The sequence below is a fragment of the Dermacentor albipictus genome, chromosome 9, assembly GCF_038994185.2.
Source record: "Dermacentor albipictus isolate Rhodes 1998 colony chromosome 9, USDA_Dalb.pri_finalv2, whole genome shotgun sequence".
Taxonomy (NCBI): Eukaryota; Metazoa; Arthropoda; class Arachnida; order Ixodida; family Ixodidae; genus Dermacentor; species Dermacentor albipictus.
Genome location: NC_091829.1, coordinates 14,057,867 through 14,082,491, shown reverse-complemented (window position 1 = coordinate 14,082,491; position 24,625 = coordinate 14,057,867). Strand labels below are relative to the sequence as shown.

Sequence of the window (24,625 nt, the reverse complement as noted above, 5' to 3'; positions counted from 1 at the left end):
CATACATAAGTGAGTAAGAAAAAGGTCGGTATTGCTTATTAGTTTTATGTCACCGTGACATCTTTCACGCGCTGTTAGAGTGGAATAAAAACCTCGTAAATCATAAGCAGCGTCAAGCGAAACTTCAGATGGCAGATAACTATAGCTTGAAGAAGGACTTGTGCTGTAAATTGGCTCTCAACAAAAAAGAAGTCCCCGACAATTACGATACTCCTTAATGCGAAACTTGAGCACAGCGCTATACATGCTTCGTTTCGCGAGTTACCGACGCAAAGAATTTGAGAGAGACATGTGGCAGAGTTGTCGATCGTCGATAATCTGATCTGCGGGTCAAGTCCGTCGGCTTTTATCCAAGACTTGTCGAAGGTTCCAGTATAATCGCTGGTGCCGCGTGGCTTCCAGAAAGTACTACACAATTCGCATCGCGCATACAATCAGATCACAAAACTTATACGAACCGTGACAATCGAAACGAGCGCGAGCGAGACCAAAGCAATCAAACCAAACTAGCGCGAGCGAGAGCTGACGCGAGCAGACGATAGCACGAAACGAGCGGTCCTGCTGAGAGCAGTTACGAGTACGCATCGAGCGGTTGGGCGGGTCCGCTTGACGCCAGTTTCCCGTGCGCACGTCACTGCAGGAGCCGCTCTCATTGGTCTACGTCGTTCGCGGTTCGCGTCCTTCACATCCCGCTCTGCTTTCGCTCTTTCATCTTTCGCTGTGCTCGTTCGCTCGGTTAAACCGCCGCCGCCGCAGAGGCTCGCCGCAGCAACGGGCGCCTAAGATCTGCGCTCTAAAACGACCTTAGCCACACTTGCTCGTTTGAGCAGTGTGGATTCTCGTCTGTGGTGTCTTGCATTATAAAAGGCTCCTTGCAGACGCGCCGCCTGTTTTGGTCATTTCTCTCAAGAGTGGAACTTGACGAATAACTTCGCGCTCTGCAGTGATTACCAGAAATGATCATAGCTGAATCGGCTGTGACAGTTAAGAGATTGCTCCTACTATCTTGTTGCTCACTCGCTAAATTCTATGCCTTCATGGAGGCGCTTAACCAAACGTTAAAAAACCATGCAAGGAACGCTTGCTCTTTCGCAGTTGCGATTCAGTAAAGAACTGAACAATGCGGACTGATTTGCCGTATGTACCAGGGCTGAGACCTTGGTTGTAGTTAAGCGATCCCCTCCCCCCTCTCTTATTTTTCTTTCATTCAGAACCTCCTTGTCCAATTTATAGTCTTCCCAACATCTTCCCAAGAATGACAGTGAGGGCAGTGCGAAATCCGGCCAGTTTCTCGCCGGAACAAAGGCTCTCGTTCATCAAAACAAAATGACCGTCGCCTTTCCAAGTCTTCATTTGTAGTCATGATCACCATAACGAACTACCGTCTTTGCGTCAGAAGCCTTAGCTGGCAGTTAACCCAATGCTGCCGTTCCTAGCTCCCGCTCTATTCGCAATTTTTTTTTCCAGATAGCTTTCAGCGTCCTTCGAAACTACGCAAAAGAAGCGTGCTCAACAGCTGGACTGTGCCTCTGCGAACCAAATGTAATTTTTTTTTGTCAGAAAACGAATGCACTCGCTTTCTTCTCGTTCTGTTTTATCTCTGTTTTTCAATCGTCTTCGCTTCTTTACCGCAGTGAATCGTTTCTGCGGCTGTTCTTCTCGGTTACATGGTTCTCTGCGTCGCGCGACCGAAAGAACAGCGCCACAAGCTCCAGAATATTTCCATCTTGGTCGCTTGGATCGCTTGTACGCTCATTAGAGCCCCATTGTGAGCTTCCACCCGACCGCCTTTCGTCGTCATAGCCGCGGCGGCGTTATGCTTTCATACAGTGGCTGCAGACTCACCAACGAAAGAAGGAAAAAAGAACGAACAAACTGAAATAAAATTTTTGCATATTTTTCCAATATGAGCAGAAGAGGGAAAAACACAGTTCCATCAAAAGAAGGAAAAAAAAAGTGTATGAGAGATCATCAACTTACGAGGTGTTGCCATGGGGATTAAAAATGATGCGAGACGGAAGCCAACGGGACCGACGCGCTCGGCTGTTGAAGTGTGTGGGCGTGCGGAATAATAAAATAAAAAGGAAACAAGAGAACGGATGGCGGCGGGTTTTAACCGGGACGCAGTTGGGGACTCGCCTTCCTGAAAGAAAAATGTGTGTCTCACCCGCCGCGCCAGAGTCGTAAGATGGCATTAGGGACGCCGGCGACATCTTTCTCGCCTCATATTTTCCTATCTTTTATCAGAGACGGCGTTGGAAGTGGTATGCGTGGAGGAGCGTCTTGTGGTTGCGTGCGTGCCTGCGTGGCAATGCATGTTTGTCGGTGTGTATGAATTTATATTTTCCGCATCTTTGTTGATGACCTTTCTGATGGTGTTCTGTGGAAATGCCGGTGGATATCATATGTCTGCCGATACCCGCGCGTGCGTGCGTGTGTTTATTTGTTGCTTTCGTTAGCGTGTGCGCATGTGGCGTTTGTATTCGTGGGTATGAGTTTGCACGTTTGCAGTCACTGCCTCTAGTTCGGTCGTTCCACCTTGGTGCGTGCGCTCATAGTTTGGTTGCTTACTCGAGCAGCTGCGTTGCTTTTGTACTGTAATGTGAACCCCGTCGGTGACCTGGCGGCTGCAATTTCGGGAGCGGTCAGGACTTTCAGCGGGGTTCCTCTTAAACGAACCAAGGTCGACGACACGTAGTTATCTGATCCAGACGCTAAGGACAAGAGATCTTCGCGCCAACGCCGCTCTTCCGCATCAGAGCTTCTTTATTCGCTTCGCTACGCCTGGTTAGTAAGAAACACACGGCACTTTTGAGTCTCTTTATCTTCTGCGTGCTTCTGCGCGTGGCTAGGTTGAATGGTGAGATGCTATGACTGGACGGGAGAGGCAACGTTGCTAGTCTTGCAAATGGCGTCGTTAGCGATTCACGCCTGAGCGCGTCGTGAATGCAAAGGGTCGTTTATGGCGGCCACGCCCGATAAGCACTGCGTTTACTCGCATAGCAATGGCGACGTCGCGGCACTACGATGCATTGAGTCCACGGCCGGTTAGATGCACGCTGTAATAGAAAAGTCACACTGGTGCTACGTTGCCAGCACGTTTTGTATAAAAGAGTGCTAGATAGCTCACAAAATAGTAATAAAAAACAATTACCTGCATAAATGCTTAGAAATTCTGGAGAACATCACTGAAACATGCTTATTTCAGAGGGAAGCATAAATAAAGCTTTAAAAACAAAAAACAAAGGTAAAGACCAATAGACGGTCTGCGTTTACCAAAGTGGGCTTTGAATGATTTTTGCTGCTGCTGTTCCTCATTCTTTTGAAACTCTAGAATGAATGAGGATTAGGACTGCACCTTTAAACCTGGCAGTAATGCACCTCATTTTCAACACCCAACTACAGGGCACTAGCCAGCACGCACTCATATGGCAGGGTTCCTTGACCTCACTCTTATGCTGCGGCCCCTTTTAAACAACTATGTCTTCTTCGTAATACTTCCAGACACTTTTGAGTTAACCAGTTAATCTTGCCAAGTAGAGCAAGCATTTAACAGTAACTAGTAAGAAAATTGAAGAGAGAGAGAGAGAGAGAGAGAGAGAGAGAGAGAGAGAGAGAGAGAGAGAGAGAGAGAGAGAGAGAGACTCGTTAATGAAAATTGGAAAGGCTGGTCTGGCGGCACTCCTATCGGCTGCTTCAGGTGAAGGTGATCGTAAGTGAAATGATACACCCAAGCACGCGCGACTTACTACAGATACATAACACACTACACATAACATTCAGAATACAAAATTAAACATTCAGATTACATAAATAAGTACTCGCTCTCCCGTAATCCAGAGCAGATACAAGCATGAAATGGACACTGGCAAAGCAGATTGGTGCATGTTCGCAACAGCACACAACACCACACCGCACTACGCCATGCTGTGCCCTGGTCCATATGGACGCGATAGTTTCCTGCCACAGACAGAACCTTATTTCAAGTCTCGGCTCAGTCAAACAGCCATCAGCGGTATGCCTGACGGCACAGAGGGTGTTGACGGTACCGGCTTGGACGCTGCCGGACGGTACCGGCGCTGCCGGTGCATTGGACGCTCCGCGGACCTCACGGACCGCTGGCGTTGACAAGAGCACAGGCACCTCTGTGTCAGCGCCGAAAGATGACAAGTATATAGTGCCCTGTATACCTGCCTCTGAATGTCGCCATTGGAAATGACAAAACTTAAGCGAACTAGAACTTAAGTGACATTGTGAACAAACATTTGGAGGAACTAGGAAGCAGTATTTTTTTTAACTTGTTTGGGAAATAACTAGCGCATGTAATGCGGTCTTGCCTGGTTGATCTCGTTTTGTTCTTGCAACTTGCCCGGATGTTCTCGTTTGAGCGCCCGTATAGCGGCTCTGGCTTTTGGCTCAAGGTCACTTGAAGGTCGCCTTCAACGGGAGCTAAAAGCATTTCATGCTTAAAAAGGAACTCAAAATGCAATGATTACAACTGTAAATGAAGGCGAAAGGGGAACATGATGTGCAAACACTTTGGTATGGCTAGTGTATAAGATTGAATGACAATAATAGTATATGAAATTCTGTAGTGCACTTAGGAACTCTTTGTCAAGTATAGCATGTTCGGGCAATATATTCCTGTACTCAACTGTTCGTAAAAATGAACAATACTAAAGTGTGCCATTTCTGCCGAAATATGCTGTCAACATGTAGCTTTGCTTATGTTGTGTCCTACGGTTGCTTATAAGGTATACTAGGGCAAAGGCGAAATGCCTACCCGGTTGTTGATTAAAGAGTGTAAGAAGGATGATCAAGCTACTGCGCGCCTCGTCTGAAGGTGTTCAATAGTGGTTGGCTGACATCCGAACGTAAAGGGAATCAGTTCTCTTGTATTTTTTAAACTCACGCAGAAACCAGATGAACTGATGAAGTCAGCATATTCTTTTGATTGCTATATAACAATTAGAGAGACATCCCACAAGAATTTGTGCCGTCGCCGTCACCATCGTTGGGATGCCCCGTATAAAGTCCAAGTTCGATAAGATCGTATCGCGCCCCTTTGCACTGCATGTTGTAGGTGCGAGGCAAAGCGGGAAAGGTTGAGCCGGGAAGGATGGTGGCTTGATGTGCGCCGGCTTTCCGCTCGCCCAAAGGAGAGAGAGGGAGAGACAGAGAGAGAGAGAGAGAGAGAGAGAGAGAGAGAGAGAGAGGTGAGCAGGCGTCTGTAATTCTAGCGCGGCCGTTGCTGGGCGCGGCACGACTGAGCACGCCGAAAGAGGTAACTTGCGATGGGTACAAAGCATATGCCAGCCGAGATGGCTTGTGACTTCGTGTCTGCTGTGTTCTCGAGCACCTAGTGTTGAAGGTTGCCTGACCTCAAGTTTTGCGCATGCGCTGAAGCTAGAGGCAGCGCGAAGCGTTCGCCACCGCTCACCACTGCAGCGTTCTCACTGCGAATGTCCGCTGTCAGCTAGCTGTTCATGTTTGCTCGTGCGGGCGTGTCTCTATGCTTTTGAATTTAGTAAGTGAATGCGCAGTGCAATTTATATGGCCGATAAATCTACTAACCTTACATCGCATAGCTGCCTAATAATTTGCTATCGCAATTGATGTTTTGCCTGCCGGACGAAACGGCTCATTTTCTGAAACAAGGTATACTAACGTCCTTCCTGAGGATTGCTCAGGGCTGCGGCCGTGGGACAACGCACCCCAAAAGTGCATTAAAAAACGTTCACAAAAAAAAAGAAAAATGGACCAGCCGACGTGACAGAATATGAAGGAGTCAGTTCTATATAGCACCAAATGATCGGTACGAGGTCGAAGCGTTTATAAACATTATATATATATATATATATATATACGCACACGAGGTCGGAAGTAAACGTATGGAGACCACCTTGAAGCAAGCAGTAAAGTTAGCAGACGCCGAATGCAAAGTCTTTCAATAACACTCGTCCGCTTCTCTGTGACCGTGCAGCTCCGTTCCACCTTCGCCGGTATACCTTCTTTGTGGCAATAAAGTTTTTCATTCATTCATTCCGTTCGAAAGGCAAGTTGCGCAACGTCCAACTCGGGCGCGACATTCGCACATGATGCAAGAGGACGAGGCGTTTTCGGTATCTGCATATTTCGCTTCGTCAAAGTGTCGGTGGTCGCTTTAGCGAACTTCTTTGGCGGTGTGCGTCGGTTCAACTTCGTTTTCTTTTGCTCTGCTGGCTCCACTTCTTTATCGACGAGTACGAACCATACACTGCCGAGTGGATGCCGCGTTAGGTGCACCGTGGCACACGGCTGTGCCCATCGTCCATCGCGGTATTCTCGCGCAAATGAACTTCCCCGCAAGAACCCAATCTCTCAAGAATATTAAATCTCTCTCGAAAATACGAGAGAAAAGTGTTGTTCTTTCTTCGGTAAATGACGAGAGCTAATTGCGACATATGCATCTCGCGCTCTATCCCCTTCTGCGCACTTTGAGATTCGACAGACGTGAAAAACAAAGCACCACGACAGCAACAGCAGCAGCAGACGAAGCGTCTTCTGGACTAGAAAAAAAAAGAAATGAAACGAAAAAGGAAAAAAAAGCGAAACACTAGGCTCGCTTTATGTACCCTGTCCACGCCCTCTCAAGCGGCTCAGTGCTTTCTCTTTTGTATTTTATCGTTCAGAGTTCACCAACCTTTGAAGGCAGCAGTGTGAATGCCGTGAATAAACAATGGGAGGCGGTGGACCATGCAGGTCTGCGGCCAGGCTGTGAGGCAGAAATATGGCTCAGAGGAGCAGACGCCGACGCCTGTTGCAGATGCATCGGGAGATTGCTGCGCGAATGCATTGCAGGTTTTCATATGCTATTCCTGGTGCTGCTGCTTTTTCGTTACTATAATCTTCGTCGAAGAGAACAAAACCATTCGTCACTGTACCCCTATGGTGTCCCAAGACAGTTTGACACTGAATCGTGCTTGGTGGAAATCTTTTTGACATTGAATGACTCGGTCAAAAGCTTGAAAATTATTGCTACGCAACAAGAACACTAACAGGCATGCTGGGCGTATACTTACGAAAGGAAGGCGTTTCGCAAACATATTGAAGATGGTATTCTTAGTGATAACTCTTCTTCACTGGACGTTGCGTTTCAATTGACTCACGTTTGATTGCACTCTTTCTTCTTTTATGAAGATTGCGCAGCTTTGAAATGCCCATTGTTCATCGACTTTGACGCCTCAAAGACTCAAACTGACAAGTTCAATGTTCTTCTTTTGTTTGTTTGATGTGCTGCTTCAAAACGACCTGTCAGAATCTGCACAGGAGTACGAAATCAGTGGCGCCACATATGGTACGAATGCATTTTAATACTCCATCTTTTTATTTCTTATGTAGAGCTGTTGGTAAGAACTGAGATTACGTACTCGTGTCTGTGAATGTCCACAGCTACGACTATTATTCAGACATATGCAACATGACGGCGTAACGGCGTAACTTAGGTGCGGAATGCGAATTTGGTGACATGGGTATGCATACGGCTCACATTCCAGTAATAGAAAGGTTGGACTTGCTGCGATTTAATTGTATTTTTCTTTAGTAGAAGCGTTTAGCGTAAGCTTTAGCGGAAGCATTTGTTTACGCCGCATTATAGGCATATAAATCTTGCGGATTACAATAGACCACAAACTTGCAGCGGTATTTTGTGAACACTCGTTTTCAAAGGTATATTTTATCCCCGAGACCAGAAATAGAGGTATACCGAAGTGTAACGTGTCCATTTAATACGCTTCAAAACACGCAACAACAGGGGCCTAGTTGTTGAGCGCTTGTCTCGGCTGCGGAAGGTTCCCACCGCCGCCGGGCATCCGCTGGTTCTCAAATGAGCACAAGCGTGCCCCAGCCTGGCGTTCGGCCTTCTTTAGAGGTGATATTCTTTGGAAGGGAGCCGCTGCCCTAAATTCACGTCGAGACCTTCGTGAGCACACACACACCCATGCACGCACAAGCACACAAAATGCCATGAGCCATTCCACTCTGTGAAGGAGGATGGCCAACGAAGCTGTTTAGCATACAACACAGAGGTGACGCAGAATTTTGAACATAGGTACGCACCCATTTACCGTAATTTTTTTCTATAGATTCGCGTGGATGATGAGACCGCCGCCCCAAGGAGCCGGGGAAAAACTAGGCACTAGACGGGAGCGCTACCACAGGAGAGCGAAAGGAAAGGAGATACGCGAGCGCTTGGAACGCCAACAAAGAGAGGGTGGTGCGAACGTGGACATGGCCGACGCGGGTCAAAGTGTAGTATCTGTTCTTATCACCTTAATATCTGATACTGGCTGTATTTGGACCCACGATATTAAACTTTTTTGTACAGAGTTTATATATTACAATATATTTATATTAAACTTGTGCGCGGAGTGCTTCAAGCCTGCTTCATTCCTCCACCGGTCGGCCCGGTATTTCACTATCTTCGGGATCGGCCCAACGTTTTTGCTCTACGGACATCAATCCGCTAGAAACTAGCTATATACAGCTTCGCTGCAGAAAGTGATTTTTGGGCCACACCCATGGCGTCTATTTCTCATGTGGCACCGCAAATGCACCATTTGTGGTGGGGACGCCTTCGGGTAGGAGACAAACGCCCCTTTTCGACTCACGTTTTTGAGAAATGCAAATTTTTATGGGCTCTTATAAATAATTCTTTGGTCTCAATTTCCTTAAACATCGCGATATTGTTTACACAATTTCTGAACGCACAAAGTAATATTCTTAGGCTATCGATTACTTGAGAAAGAGAAGTTTTCATCCATTTTCATGAATTTTGTCAGCTTCGCGGATCCCAGTAGAACTGATTCGCTCACAGTGTCCTGACTTCCTCATGTAAACACAGCAGTTTTTATTGAAATTGGTTCCGCGATTGCCTGATGAAACCGTTCCCGCTTCTGCACTGTGTCTGAAAGAGGACATTAAGGAGGTGCTCGGGTGTTTTCTCTAGAGGCTGCTTCCTCATTCGATTCCAAATCGAACGGCTGCTTTAATGAGAGCTAGCGTAAATGGCCTCCGGCGTGCAACGTGGAGTCCCCGCGTTCCGAGACTTGAGGCTTAGCATCGTCGTCTCATTGTCGTCGTCGTCGTCGCCTAGAGTGTGGGGTAATCAGGCGTTCATTTGGCGCGATCGGCGCGACAGAATCGACGGCGTCAAAGAAGGAAGCGACGACGGTCGACTCGTGGCTGTCCAGATTTGCGCAAGCGTCGCCTCTCGATTGGCCTCGACTGCAGCGGATGTTTTTTTTGTTGTTGTTGTTTGGAGAGGCCTCGCGTCCCCAGGGTGCGATGCCTATCGCCCACGGAGTAATGGCCTCACGTTTGAGCGCGCGACAAAGCAAATAGTACGAAACAAGGTGGAAGCTGAAGCAGGAACCGAGTGGAAGGAATGGACAACAATCACGCGACGAAAAAAAAAAAAAGCCATTTTCTCCCGCTACGCGCTGACATGGGGGACCTGCATGTTCGCTACGCCATTTGCTGGCCCGTCGTGTTGTATCGGCGCGCGTGCGTGGCGACCGCGGCTTGTTGCTGTGAAAGCGAGAACTAGGAGCGACGCACGAAAAGAAACAGAATGGAGATGCGGCGTAGTTTACCGCTATCGACCAGGCGTTTGGTTCGCACATCGTTCTAGAACGTACGGCTCGTGGGGTTATTGGACTCTCATGACCCACCACGCCACCTACAGGCTAATAAAAGAAATAAGAAGAAAGTGAGACAACAACCAGGAATTGCTACCACCGTATTCCTTTAACGTCGTGAGCCGAGACACGTCCAAAGTTCCGATAGGTCTTTTTTTTTTCTCACTTGCTTTATTTGAACGTTGAAGACTGGGACATCCTGCGCATTGATCCGGAACTTGCATTTATACTGAAGCCTGTATAAACGAGAAGGCTGAGCTAGTTGCAATATTGTGTTCCGTTGACGAACTCGCGGCGTTGTTATCGTTTTACTATTTGCCTTTCAAGGTAACGCACTTCGTTAGGTTGGTCTGCTGTTGCAGCCAATGCGCTATACTTCAGAGGACACACAGCTGAGATAAGCAGTTAAGTTCCAGAAAAAAGAAAAAGGACAGGTTTGTCTGTAACTGATGCATGCTATTAAAATACGCCACTATCAGTTTGTCAAATTGAAGTGGTCGTTTTGGCCCGATGGGGAGAGATTCATAGATTTGGAAATGAGTGAATCGAATGTCCGACGATATGGCATTCATATTTTTAAAGAACGGGAAACACTCTTAATATGGCACAAGAAACTTCGGTGGTGGTGAAGGGGTCACGGGTTACATCGTCCTCCAAACATTGCGGACTGATCTACAGTGTGCGTGTGTACGTGCGCGTGTGTACGTGCGCGTTTCTTACTTCCTCTCTTTCACTTATCGCCATCAGGCCTGGATCAGCATACGAAGCCCGTCGTACGGCTATCCTCGCCAGATACCATTAAACTAATTCCCCCTCTTTACACTGTTTCCTCATTGTCTTCGACTTTATGAAGAGAAAATGGCACCGACCCGCTCCACAGAAACGATTGAAACCCGAGTCATCACCATAATTTTCTTGCAAGGTTTCCTTCCTTCTCTGCTAGCTACTTGTTGACTAACCAGTTATGTTATACGAACTCGTTGCAGTTTAATAAAACACGAGTACCGGAGCAATGGCTGCTCACCAGAGCACGAGATGAGAACGCTCGGAAATGGGAACGCTCGCAGCGCACTAAGTGAGGTGTCCTGATAGTATCTCATTTAACCTCACATGGCTACAAAAAGAAAACTTCAGCGGGCAAATTTAAATTGGCGGCGTAATGCGTGAACGCACGCTCGAGTCATCTATATTGCAGGCAACGAGACTCTGATGAGCATTTAATGAAGATCCACTCGGTTACGGTGCCCCCACCTTGTCCAGCCAGGAGAGCGAACCAGGAAGCGCACGTTTCTTTAGAAAAAAATAAAAAGGAGTTTTATGAAACAAAATGTAGCGTAATATTTTGCTCCATGTCCTGACCTTTTGGCGGTCGGCTACTTTCTTGCTTCCACTACCAGTGTATTTCTTATTGCGTTGATTGGCTCGAGGGCAAACAAATGAGTAGAAGTTGAGAGTAGCAGTTTTGTCAGGCTTTGCTAGGCTGTCAGTTGGTTTGCTATGCTCAGTTGCTTCTGTGAAAATTTTCGGCCCTTAATTTTTTAGCGGACTGCGAGGACACAAGCTGGCTTTTTGGCACGCAGAGCTACATTGTAAAGAAGCTAGCTTGCCGGTGGCTACGTAATAAGCACTACCGTAGGCCAGATCGGGATAGATATGAAAAATTGTGCAAGCCCTATTTGAGGATACGAGAAAGTTAAAGTGCCTTCACCTCTAGGAAAGGATGGTGGAGGGAGGAAAAGATTCATTTGACTGACGTCACGTTTTTTCTTGTTTTTTTGTTTTTTTTCAGTTTCGGAGATCTCAACATATAGTGAACATCGATGAGCTTCCACCTCTCACAGGTTTGACTGCTGTCTTGACGGCGCACTACATCGTGGCTTCTGGAGCCATGGAGGCTACGCTCGCCTTAACATCCTGGTTAACCATGACTGTTAACTACGGCGCATGTCGAGATTTGTTTTAAACCATTGCAGACTGCAATACTCGAGAACGACAAACAGCGCAGTTCGTTGACTGTTGTAAAGTGACGCGTGATCTTTCAGGATTGCTATATATTATGATTTCAGCTTGTTTTTCCCTTTTCGCTTTGATTTTCAGACAAATTATCTTGCTTTCTAAAACCGTATTAGTGACATCAATGTGCACGCTGGCACTGGGTTCAAAGAGCCAATAATTTACAGTGGCTACGCCCACTGTTACTCGGAACAGAAATAGTGGTTTTATGTACGCGAAGAAAAACGGTTACCATGGCGACCAGCGGCGTGCCAAAGGCCAAGGTGGTCCACGTCTCTGAGAGAGCGGGCGAGCCATGGTAAACGACTATAGGTGCTCTGCACACTCAACCTCCGCGCGAGAACGGGGCACTAGGTGAATCTTGCGAGGCAATGACTGCCGGCGCCTCGATGTTTGCGGGAGGCCGGTAAACAGTGCTCTTCAAAGACAAACGACCCGGGGATGCGGAGCTCGTGTCCCCAACGGGTGGGAACCGGAAAGGTAGTGGATGGGGTCTCTGGAGGGAAGGATATTATACGGCACACTTCGAGTGGGCAGGCACGCTAAAGGTAGCCCCCTATTTCGTATTGTCGAAGTTGAAGCTGTTTTGTGCTGTAGCAATGCCAATATAAGTCTACTTGAATTCCGGTACCGACACAGATGCGATTCTTAAACTAATGCAAGTTAAGATTCACTAGCGGTGGATGCGACTTTGACGTATAGAGGATGCTCTTTACTGTCGTCTTTGAATTGTTGAGGTACTTTATTTCTGGGCGGACGTTTCTGCGGTATTGGAAATAATGTTACTAGAAATGGCCAAGAGAATATACTGTAGTGCCAAGTTTTACGTCATGCTGCCGAATAATGGCGCCTGACACTCTTTTTTTTTCTTTTTTCTTCTTATTGAATCATTCAGTTTGTGTTTTTCGTTTCGCTCTAGGCCCGAAATTTCTTTTTTTTTTTCTAATGTGGATGCAAGCATTCAGAAGCCCTGAGCTGCTGTTTCCTTCTCACTTTCTCGAAGGTGCCTTGAAGGATGACAAAATGAATCTAACTTGAAGCAAGTACGTGCAATTCTTACGAATACACTTTTGCGTAGCTAGGACAAAACAACTGCATTGATGGTTAAATTGTGTGCAGCGGTAGGCAACAACCCAGACAGTCTGTAACCTCTCATGGCCAAAGCACGAAGTGCAAATAAAAGACGTCGGACAACTCATGACAGTACCAAAATTTTTTTTTTGGAAAGCACCACCTATTTGGAAATTATGGGAAGGCAGCAAGGAAAAAAAAAACAAAGGCGCCTAGCCGTAATTTTGGCCTGAGTGCTTAGATATCCACAAAATTGAGATAAAGTTACCTTCTCGTTCGTGTCAGAGGGCGGCTTTAGGCCGCTAGTCATCGTGGCGTGCCATACTAGGATATATACACTGAAATAAAGATCAACTGTGGCGTGACGAATGCGTTTGCCATCATGTAAATGGCTCTCAGCCAAGAGGAGGAAGTGACGCGAATCCCGCTGGATTACCGGAAATGAAATCGATACATGTCACGCTCAGTGAGCTCAACAGCATGCAGGGGAACATCTGGAGAGCGCTCGATTGAAAGCGCCATTTTCCACACAAGTTGCCTGGACGTCGTGGCCACGCAATTCAATAAGCTTTCTTACTACGACCTGGCAGTGCATATTCTTGTTTTTTTTTGTCCTTGCTAGATGAGATGATTTAGTCTCGTCTCAGAGAAAAAGCACGCACGAACGGCATGGGCGCTTGCGGCCGAGTTTGAAGAAAGCCAAATTGGTGATGCGTTTGAGTCCCTTTCCGCATTTTGATTACATGGAGCTTCACAGAAAAAACGAAGAGCAGCATTAACGGGGCAAACGCCACGAATGCATGCATGACATCTAATTATGCAACTAGGTCTTCTAATAACTAAATTATGTTGCGCTGCTGAGGTTGATGTCGCTGGTTGCATCCTCGCCATGGCGGCAGCATTCCGATGGGGCGCGACCGACGAACGCTCGTGTGTGCATAATTGGGCGCAGGTTAGGCAACCCCAGGTTGTCAAAACTAATCCGGATTGCTTCATTATGGCGTACCTATTAAGCAGATCCGGGTATTGGGGCGTAAAATTTCAATATATATATATATATATATATATATATATATATATATATATATATATATATAATAAAGATTAAAGAGTACGACGTACGACCTGCCGAACCCGTCAGTGTCGTGCTTTTTTTCTTCATTTTACTACCGGAGCCAGCGTTATTTCGTCAAGCCATATATATATGTATATATATATATATAATGGTATCATGAGACGCCAAGAAACGAAGGCACCAAGGCGCCAACATAGCGGAAATTACTTGTACTTACCGCCGCTAACTATAATGCAAATCTGCGTTAGCTATGTGCATTACCTACTTTTCAGTGGCATTTACAGCACTGGCCATTCGTTCTGCCTGGGTTGCGTGGTTCTCCGTATACGCTGGGCACGTTACTATCGCACCCGACGCCATCATTGCGAATGCTGCGAGAGAACTCGCTGGATTACGGCGTACTTGCCATAATTTTCGCTTCGAGTTGAAGCCTTGGTTGTGGTTATTGCGTTAATGACATCACGTCTCTCGTACCATGTGCGGCGCCTAACTGCTTGCGCGGTTTATTACGTGTAACGGGTACTACCGAGTCAAGTGCAGTGGTGGAGGCTTGGCTTTGATTAGAGGCGATGGCAGCGTGCATTTTATTTTACTGACTTTGATATAGGCTAAAATAAAAAAAAATAAAACGGCAGTGCTTTGATATTCTCAGACATTTCTCGCTTGGTAATTAAGTTACGTGCGTCGAACAGCTCACGTCGTTGCTGGGTACGGTAATGTCGGTATCAGCACGCCGGTATAGACGACATGTTCCGGCAGAATCGCAGTGGGGAAACACGCCTGCTGAGGATTGCAGCAATGGCGGCAATCCACAGAAACCCGTGTGAAAGGTTCGTTTGTTAGAGTTTTCGCGTACGAACAAGATTAAAATAAAAGAAAAATAATCGGCTTCCTTCACACGCTTCTTTTTTTTTTCACTTTAACTCTAGTCGGAATTTCTAGCCTGAGTACGAGCTTCTTGTGGGGCATACAACTCGTATAGAAAGCATTGAGAATTTGTTCGGAGCTCCAATAATAACGAGGAGTCTTCGACTTTGCAGTGACGTCACACACGAGGAGGAATTTAATTTCGTAGCTTTCGAGCCCGCGTTTTCTTCAGCACGTGTACTGGAGGACCAAAGAAAAAACAAAAAAAAACAAAAAAAAACTCAGACGGAGATTTTTTGAAGCAGTCCAGTGGCACTGAAAACTTTGAGTGAGCATTGGCAGCACCAAAAATTGCGCGGTATAGAAAAACACGTGCCATAAATCTCACCGTTCTAATGGTACCGCAAAGAGCGTGGGTGCCCGTAACATAAGTATTCTCTTTGATAACAAAGACTTCAGCGTTGCCTTTGAAGGCGAAATCTATTTGGAAGAATAGTTCGCCGTAATCATGAAATTTTGATAAACCGAGTCTCTCCTTTCTTGAATGGGCTAGCGCTTCAAGCTTTACGACATCAAATTTTTTTTTAATATATTCATATACTTCTCTGTACATAATTTTTCTTTTACAGAATATAAGATGTTCGCGCATTCACTGATACGATGAGCTTCTTCTAAAGTTCGTTAACAAGAGTATGAGACTGTTTACTGCAACGATGTTCCACCTTGTGGAATTCCATCTCGAAACTGATTCTATGCGGTGGTGTTCATCAATTCTTCAGAAGAACACGATTTCACACTTCACGTAGACGTGAGCACCAGACCAGTTAGCGCGTGGTCACCACTCGCTTGCTCACTAGCTCACCTTAATTGCTTGATTACTCTCTTATTTACATATATACATGCACATAGACATACGAACCATATTAAGCAGTAGTAATCGAGGCCCAAGCATAAGTAACGTACAAAGCTATAAGACAGAACTAATCTTCTTCGTCTGTGTATGTGTTACTTTGCGCCCATCTTCTTATAGTTATGTTTCACAACCTAGCCCAAGAAGTACTCTTAGTAACGTACAAAAGTAAGGCCGGGAGGTTTTTCGATAATACTGCTTAGCTGCTTTCTTTAAATGAGAGATACAAGAGAGAGAGAGAGAAAGCAAGTGTAGGAAAGGCAGGGAGGTCAACCAGAACAGCATCCGGTTTGCTACCCTACACTGGGGGTGGGGGAAAGTGGAATAGAAAGAGGAAGAAAGGGAGAGAGCAAGCACTGAGTACGTGTGGGAGGGACACCGTACAAGAGTTGCACGTGTATGCATATGCCTGCTCCAAACACCAGTGACGCACATGTCGCCTGCCCGCTTTGCAGCCTGCATCAACAAACTGATGCCAGCTGCGAGCGCATCCTTTCGTCGTTTCTCTTAGTGTTATCCCCTTTTGTGGGGCTGTGTTACTTTGTCCCAGAGCCTTCACAAAGTGCCGAATGCACGAAGCCTTTCGTGAATAATTAATACACCTAGACTGCCACGTGTTTCAAGGAGGGGTACCACTTCCTCAATGCCGATAGCTTTGTCTGGCGCAGCTCTGGAAACGTAATTAGCCGGCACTTTAACGGGGCCTTAGCGAGGGGATCTAGCCAGACTCCACGCTGCTCGAAAACGTCGAGAACGTACTCTGCGCAGTGAAGCGAGGCTTCTATCCAAAAGGGAAATAATGAGAGACGTGACAAGCAGACCCGAGAGAGCTGCCGCGAGTGGCTGGACGAAAAATAGACACCGTGGCGCGTCGCCGCCGCCGTCGTTCCGTGCTCCAGTCACGGGCGACTGTGAGCCCAGCCCTAAAACGTGTGCCCCAGTACGCTGCCTCTCTCTCTCTCTCACACACACGCACACACACGTACACAAGCGCACACACGCACATGAACAGGGAGGCGCACCGCCTTGTAAGACGTACGCAAATAAAGGTGCGCACGCACAGACGCATACGTTCGGGCTACCGAAGCTTTACTTTTAGGTAATTAAACGCACACATTCTCTCAATTTCACGTATAGAGGTATACGCACAGTCCCATCAGCACACACGCACGTGCGTGCGTGTGTTTACGTTTAGGTACACAGGTACGAGGCTGACATCTCCATGCGCATGAAAATGAATGCACAGCGCACAATACACACGCACGACTTGAGGGGTGCTTCACCTTTGGCTAATGACACGCGCGCGCACGACCTCACTGTCGCGTAGTGGGCGCACAGACCGACGCGCACGCAGGCGACCCCTTGCGTCCTGCCGTCACTCTCTCCCGCGCACATTCCCTTTCACCATTGCAGGGTAGCAAATCGAACGGGCGTCTGGTTAGCCTCGCTGTCTTTCCTCGCGTCTCTCTCCAATCGCACCCCGAGACGGGCAGAGAGGAGCAGGCAGTGTCGAGCCTACAGCTATGTTCTGCTAATGAGGGAAGCGAGCGCGTAACCGTTACTTGCCGAGGCTTGGAAAATTGCCCCAAATGACGTGAGCGTATTGACCCGGCGGCAGGTCCGCTAACGCGACGAGTCTTGTATGCGGAAGACGGATGTCGACGGCGGGCGAGGGAAAATAGGTAAGAACGCACCGCAGGTTAGAGAGAGGGCACGCCCTCCATTTGGGGAGGAGTGCTGTCCATGGCTGGCGCCGAAGAGAGGCGTATGCGCTTTGTACCTCCCCCCCCCCACCCCTGTTTTTTTTTCTTTTCTTATCTCGTTTTCGGTGCTGAAGGATCCCTGGGAAACACGGCGGCCGAGCCCCTGCTGCTTGTTTTGTAACGTGCTATTCCGGGGTGCAGCCTGATGTGCTTTAGTCCGTGCGGGTTTGAATAATGCGCTTAGGTGGGAGACAAATGGTGGAGTTTTCGCATGGCTGCGTCGCTGAAGGGTGTTGAAAGGGGGCGCTTTTGTTCGCGTTCCCTGATGTTTCAGAGATGCGTCGGCTGGAGCCTGATTGCGCTTACTGTACGAGCTAATATTTGTATAATCTGTCAGGTGTTAAGGTTTGGAAGTGGGGCAGTCCGGCACTTGTTGCGTAACGCCACTTATCTATTCCCCTTCTCCCTCTATCCCTCCCTCCCTCCCTCCCTCCCTCCCTCCCTCCCTCCCTCCCTCCCTCCCTCCCTCCCTTCCTCTCTCTCTCTCTCTCTCACACACACACACACACACACACACACACACACACACACACACACACACACACACACACACACACACACACACACACACACACGCACACGCACGCACGCACGCACGCACACACGCACACTAAGAAAAAAATGCGTTATGACTGATTTCTTACGGCAACTAAGCACACTTAATACGGACCGGTTCGCGCTGCTCGCAGGGTTAGTCGCATGGGTTCAGTTTTAAACTCTAACAGAAATCTTGTTAAATCGCCAATTTTATTTCTTGAGAAGGTTGATGTAAAGGTAGACATTAATTTCGCGAGCTATCGCACTGTTTAACTAAACAATTAGCAAAATGTCAAAGTATTTAATGAAACACTTTTAAAACGCATCTTGCGGTCGATGAATCGAAGCCAGCGAAGTCTCGAGGAATGTTCACTTGGAACAAATTTCGCAACTAGCACGGACTTTGGCATAAGCACCGCCAATATTCCCGCGATATTCACCGTTGTTTCACTCATATTTTAAACAAATCATGTCCTTCAGCTGTGCAGGACAAATTCAACCAGGAGATCAACTCGTTTCATCGCATAATTACAGTGCGAGTACATCAATACTGGCGGCAGCTTGCGAAGCTTAAACGGACTTGCCAACTCGTCAGCTCACAATTCGGGAATCGCATTATCTGCCTTGAATTCATTAGGTTATATTTAATTAGTCAGTCAAAATGCACTAGTGTGTGGATCCGAGCTATTTGTTAAGGCAACATTTCCCTTTTTCCCTTTCCCCAGCACAGTGTAACCAGCCGGTACTTACACCGGCTAACTTCCCTGTCTTTTCTCCCCTTTTGTTTCTCTCTCTCTCTTGAACGAATAAAAAAAAACAATAAAAGAAAAAGGAATTCTTAGTATTAATGCCTGCAAAAACAAACAGAAGCCCGCCCTTTTCAGTAGTTTCCTTTAAAGATGTCGGCCAATTACGTATTGGTGGATTGCCAAGCTGTGCCAGGAGCAGGTAATGCCACTGCGGACCAGGCACCGGCTTCTGACCTACAATTACCGGAACCATCGAAGCTAGGAACGCAGCAAAATACAATCGTACCTGCCAACTTAGTCGGTGTCGCTATTCGCGCTTCCACCTTCCGCTTCCGCAATGCCGGGCTCGTCTGTCTTTGTCGCCCACGCTTCTGCGCCAGCCAGTGGCGATGCAGGCGAACAAAAGAGGCCGTCTGTTGTGATGGTTCGAAACATTTCCGCTATAAACAGGCTTTGATAGCCCGAACCAGTCCTGCTCGTGACTGGATCGCGAGGAAACTAACAAGCGTCCTCTGGAGGTCCGCAGCCGTTCCATGTTTGGGAGCGAACGCAGGAAGCAGTGCCAACAAACGCGCTTGTTTTGGAGGTGAAAGACTATGACCACAACGGCCGAGTGACAAAGAGGAAATTGTCGGCGTGACCGCGCGCGTGCCTGTGTAGTACGTTCTCTTCCGGCAATAACGCGTTCTGCCCGGTGGCGCCTCCACGTGCGCGTGAACATGGGCGCCGGCGTCGCTGTCTTTCATGCTGAGTGCTTTCTCATGTTACGCAAACTTTGTGTGTTCGCCGCCCACAAGCCAAAAAAAAATATAACAAAAGAAGGAAAAAAAAGAAAGCAGAATAAAATACGCTGCAGTTATTGTCTGTCGTGGGCGTCTCCGGAGCAGAGACTGCCACCTACGTGCTCCCCTATGTGGCTATAATATATCTGAATAAATCTGTGCAGCATCGTGGAAATCGCCGGGGCGTGTCTGGTCGTTCGCATTCCAAAACATGATGTAAGAAGTAGTGTTCTGATGCCCACTTAATGAAATGGTGTTAAAAAAAAATGAAGTAATCTTACTGAAACATGTTACTTACGTCCACATTTATTCCTAAACACAGCCGAAAATATCATGAATTGTAAAGAAAAAAACAAAAAAAACCCCAATTCGAGCTTATTGTAACTGAAAGCTTGCAACAATCACAGAACTGTAACTTTTTAAAACAGTAGCTATACCGTAGCATCGATAAAGGTTGCACGATTGACCTCTCCAAAGTGGCTTTATCGCGCTATAATGCGGCTTTGGGACTTGCTCAATGTTCACGTAATCAATAGGACAATTTCCCACTCGCGAATTGACAGGTTTATTTCGTCTTTATCGTGGTGTTAAGGCAGTGATATTCAAGTTAAACGCAGGAAGCTTTTATAAATAAGGTAACACGGCTGCCTTACGACATAACTTCTCAATTTCCCACGTCTTTGAAGAGCTCGAACGATATCTTCCTTCATAAAGCGGCTACTGCATACAAGATGGAATTATTTCCCAGTGATCCATATTCAGGCTGTATTCACGCCTGAAAGGCGTCAAACGCAATTTCCGATTTTAGCTACAATTACGCCAAACGTCGTTCCGACATCGTTACAAAGTGGAGCTTGTGGCGCAACTTCAGTTCAGTGTGGCGTCTAATTTCGTAATGTCGTAGGAGCTCATATCACTAATATTTCCTTTCTGAAAGTCAGTTTAGAAATAGCTAAAGCCTCCTGCAGCAACGATATAACTGCACAGATTTACCTAGAGGAACCATAGACCAATTCGGCCGGCTATATCCGGCATCGCCAAGACGGGGATGAAAAGACGAACCGGTGTAAATGATTAGGGGCTTCCGGCAGGAGAACGACGGTCGAGGGCCAGCAAAAGATGCTTCATTATTTTTTTCCTGTGCATGTTTCTGTAGCATACATCGAAGTCGAAGAACTCGCGGACAGGAGGATTAACCTTAATGAAATCTTGCACCGGCATCCTGTTTCTGTGGAGGGGCACAGTGGATAAGCAGATAAAGGGGTCGAGAAAGGCAAAGTGTAATCTGCCGTCCTCTTACTGGCACGTACCGGGTCTTTCAGCTAACACTTTCATAAATTTTTAAATGTTGCCTGTTGCAGAAAGCACAGTTCTAGTTCATGAGCTGGTCCACTCAAAGAGGCGGGCACTACTTATCCGAAAAAATGAAATTCATAATTGACTAATTAAAAAGATCATTAATCAACTTCTTAACTAAGTATCTTATGGTCCCTTATTGAAATTTAGAAATTCTAGCCATGGATTTCACAAGGTGGATCCACTTGGAAAGAATTCTAAGGACGGCACCAGTTTCGAGATATTAATTCCCGAACTTTGCGGAGAAATGCATTGGCGTTCAAGATATATATATATATATATATATATATATATATATATATATATATATATATATATATATATATATATATATATATATATATATATATATATATATATATATATATATATATATATATATAATTTCTTAAGAAAACGTCGTTTTATGCATTAATGCACAGAAGTAACTGGAACGCCGATGCTTTTCTCCTCAAAGTTCGGGAATCAATATATCGAAAATGGTGTCATCCTGAGAATTCGTTCCAAGTGGATCTGCCCTGCAAGCTCCACGGTTAGAATTTGTAAATTGCTATATGGGTCTGAAAGCAATTAGTTAAAATTTATTTAGCAAACTTTTGTTAATTAGTCGATTCTGCGTTTCAATTTTTTGTGCAACTAGTGTCCGTCACTTCGAGTAGACCACCTCACGAACTATAATTGCGGTATCTGCCACAGGCAACTTTAATAATTTTTTTTAAGTGTTCGCTGAAACACCCTTATAGGTACACCACGGTACGCTTAACACTGCCAGAGGAGGCTTATCAGTGGTCAGCATAAAGCTTAAAGGGGAAAAAAAAAACTGACTCAGAAGTCTTGTTTAGGCATCTAAAACTTTGCTGCATTTGTTTTCCTCTTCCTGTTTCAATTTTGTTGAATAGGAAAAGTTCGTAGTCACCATGACGGATGGTGCTATCTTGCTGTGCTTTATTATTTTTATTTTTCTGCGCGTTCATCACATTCGCTACCTCTATATGACTCAGACAAATGACGCCTTTGTTTTTGTTTACTGCATCCATGAATGGGGTGCGTCTTGTTTTTTTTCTGCTTGTAATAGCATTACCTAATGCTTATATAGACGAGTTTTTTTTAGTTTTCTGTTGTTTGATGTGTTTTTTAATCTTTTAGACTTTTATTATTTACTCCTTCTCTCCTGTCTTTCTTCATCGCAATTTTCCTATCCCCTCCGGGCTTTGGACCTCGGACGTGTTGCCCTTCTCGTAAAAAATTTCTTCCTTCTCCTCTTTAAATCCCTCTATCTCCCTTCCCCACTACAGGGTAGCCTACCGGGCTCAGGCTAGTTAACCTCCCTGCCTTTCCCTCATGGTTTCTCTCTCTCTCTCTCTTGTAATAATTTTAAGCTTGTCCCTTTCAATTATATTTCTCTTGTGTCTATATTTGTGCCCGAATGTAACACCACGACTACTAATAGGGATATTCGCAGTAGTGAACACTTGTATGGTCTTTCTTTGGTATCTTCACCATTGGTATCGCCAAATTATTTGCGCCATATTTAAGGCAATAATCTGCGCCATGTTAAGAAATTCCTCACAGTGTCAAGATCACACAGCCAGCTCACACTTGACATCGCCATTATGCAGAATAATTATTGTTCAAGAAATGAAAATTATTAAACGAGGACACGCTTGAAGTTTGAACTTTGAACCGATGCTGAGAGGTAAACAATAGCTACGGCCGCCAATTCCGGCGCGAGACTATAGAGGGGAAAGACGTGGATCGAGAACATAGATACAAGGAAACAAATACTAAGCTTTTGTTGCTATTATACTTGCACAGTAATAATAACTGGGCTAACAATTGGGTTCATTCGCTAGCATCTGTGTGACGCTGACAAACCAATAACAATTCATTCGGGAGTTCTCGCATCCGGATCAAAACGTTAACGGCGTAAATGAGGCTAAAGTAAACACGGTAAAGACAGGTGGAATGCAAACAAAGACGCAGAGTTTCCACTGGCGTATTCACTCACACAGGGCACATGACTTCTATCGCAAGCATCGTCAGTAATTGCGTGTCCCGTAAACGAGATTTTCTGTACCGCGGTCTTCTCGCCAACTCGATTAGGTTCGGCCGCCGATTTCGATCTACACATGTGTGTGTTTCTGTTGCTATTTGTACCTGTTTCTGGCTCTGCGAGTTTCTTCTTTTGTGCCATGACTTCCTCTTCCAAGCTCCCCAACTAAAGTTTGGGAATCTTTGTTCCAGATGACTAGACGGCTGGTAGCAGCTTTAGGAGCGAGTTAGAGGTGTAATTGCCGAAATGAGCCGATCGCAAGAAGGTCTAGAATCGTCTTATTCTCGGGCAAATTGCTTCGTAGTCTGGCCGCCGTCTCTTATCTGCACGAAATAACTAAAAGCTTGCTCCTCGTTTGAGAACATTACAAGAATGTTCCGCGAACGACAAACAAAAGGCTTAGCTGCAGGTTTCGTGTTGACTATCCGCATCCGTTGAGAAAACAAAAAGGCATTGCTTTCCGTGTTCCGCTGTGTGAGCAAAACATTTAACTTTTTCCCACGTACAGCCAAATGCCTTCTGTCAGAATTATTCACAGGCGAAGGTTTATCTCACCACTGTTACGGCTACGACTTCAAAGTGTGTTTACTTTCAGAAAGCTTTGTTTTCAATTAACTGAGGAATCGACACAGAATGAACAGTAGGCACAACAACGTGATATTGACGCCACGAACGCTTGTGTGCTTTGTCCTTTCTTCACTGCTGCGTTTCTGATGACGAACCAAGGCGTATGCGATCGGATGGCAGGCATTGCCAGATTTCGGAGGCCATTGTCGAAATAGCTCCTCTATCAACTCAGGGTGACCATTTTGATGGAACTAGAAATACACATGTGCTGCGAGTTGACATCAGTTTTCTGCCATCATTTGTTCAGCGGTCCTTGGTTGGTCTTCTTCTGGGCCTCACTTCGTATTACCCGATTGCCCATTTAGTTCTCCTGTGTGCGTATTACGTACCTATGGCCAAACGCCTTCCTCCTTCGTATCTCCGCAGCAGTAGTTTCGATCTCGACTATCCATCGGACCTGATAGTTCTGGAGGCTCCAAGAATATATCGCTGCTTTTTAACCCCGATAGTAAAAAAAAAAAAAAAGGTTTTATTAACTTTAGAGAAAAAGAGTTTCGATTCACGTCGATTCGCAACAGAGTGAGTCGTATTAAACACAGCTCTGGAAAGAAAACGTATTTAAAAACCGTGGCATTTATTGCACGTTGCATTATTGTCGAGTCAGTTTGTGTTATTTTCATCATCCTTTGCATGACATGAGGAGAGCATTGACGCGTGATAGAAATCGTTCAAGTCCCAGCGCCATCTGTGGACGGCATCTCGTTGCGCTTGTTTCTACACGGCGTGAGAAAAGACGCGAAACGAACGAAGAAAAAAAAAAAAGAAGAGAACGACGACGAACTTGCGCGCTCCTGCGCGTCGCGCGTAATCGCGCGAGAAACAGCGGGAGCCGCTGGCTGTAGTTTCGAAAGCACTGGTGTGAAGGATCCTTGGGGATTCTTCGGCAAAAGTGGCAGTGAAGATTCGAGAGAACTTGCGAATTGCCGGAGATTGGGGGAGGCACTGCGACAACCGTGAAATTGGCACGACAGGAAGCGTCGAAAATTTGCATCGGTGGCGCCATTTGGTTTATTTTTGTGGAAGTGAGCTGAAGCAGGAAGTAATATATATATATATATATATATATATATATATATATATATATATATATATATATATATATATATATATATATATATATATATATATATATATATAAGAAAGAA

The 24,625-nt window shown here is 46.0% G+C and overlaps 1 protein-coding gene and 1 pseudogene across 2 annotated transcripts in view; one reads left to right on the top strand and one right to left on the bottom strand.

Moving 5' to 3' along the window:
* The window catches only part of LOC135903622 (pyrokinin-1 receptor-like), a 212,096-nt gene that overhangs the window by 13,163 nt on the left and 174,308 nt on the right, over positions 1 to 24,625 (bottom strand). The window lies entirely within an intron of this gene.
* LOC135903757 (U2 spliceosomal RNA) lies at positions 8,269 to 8,481 on the top strand (annotated as a pseudogene).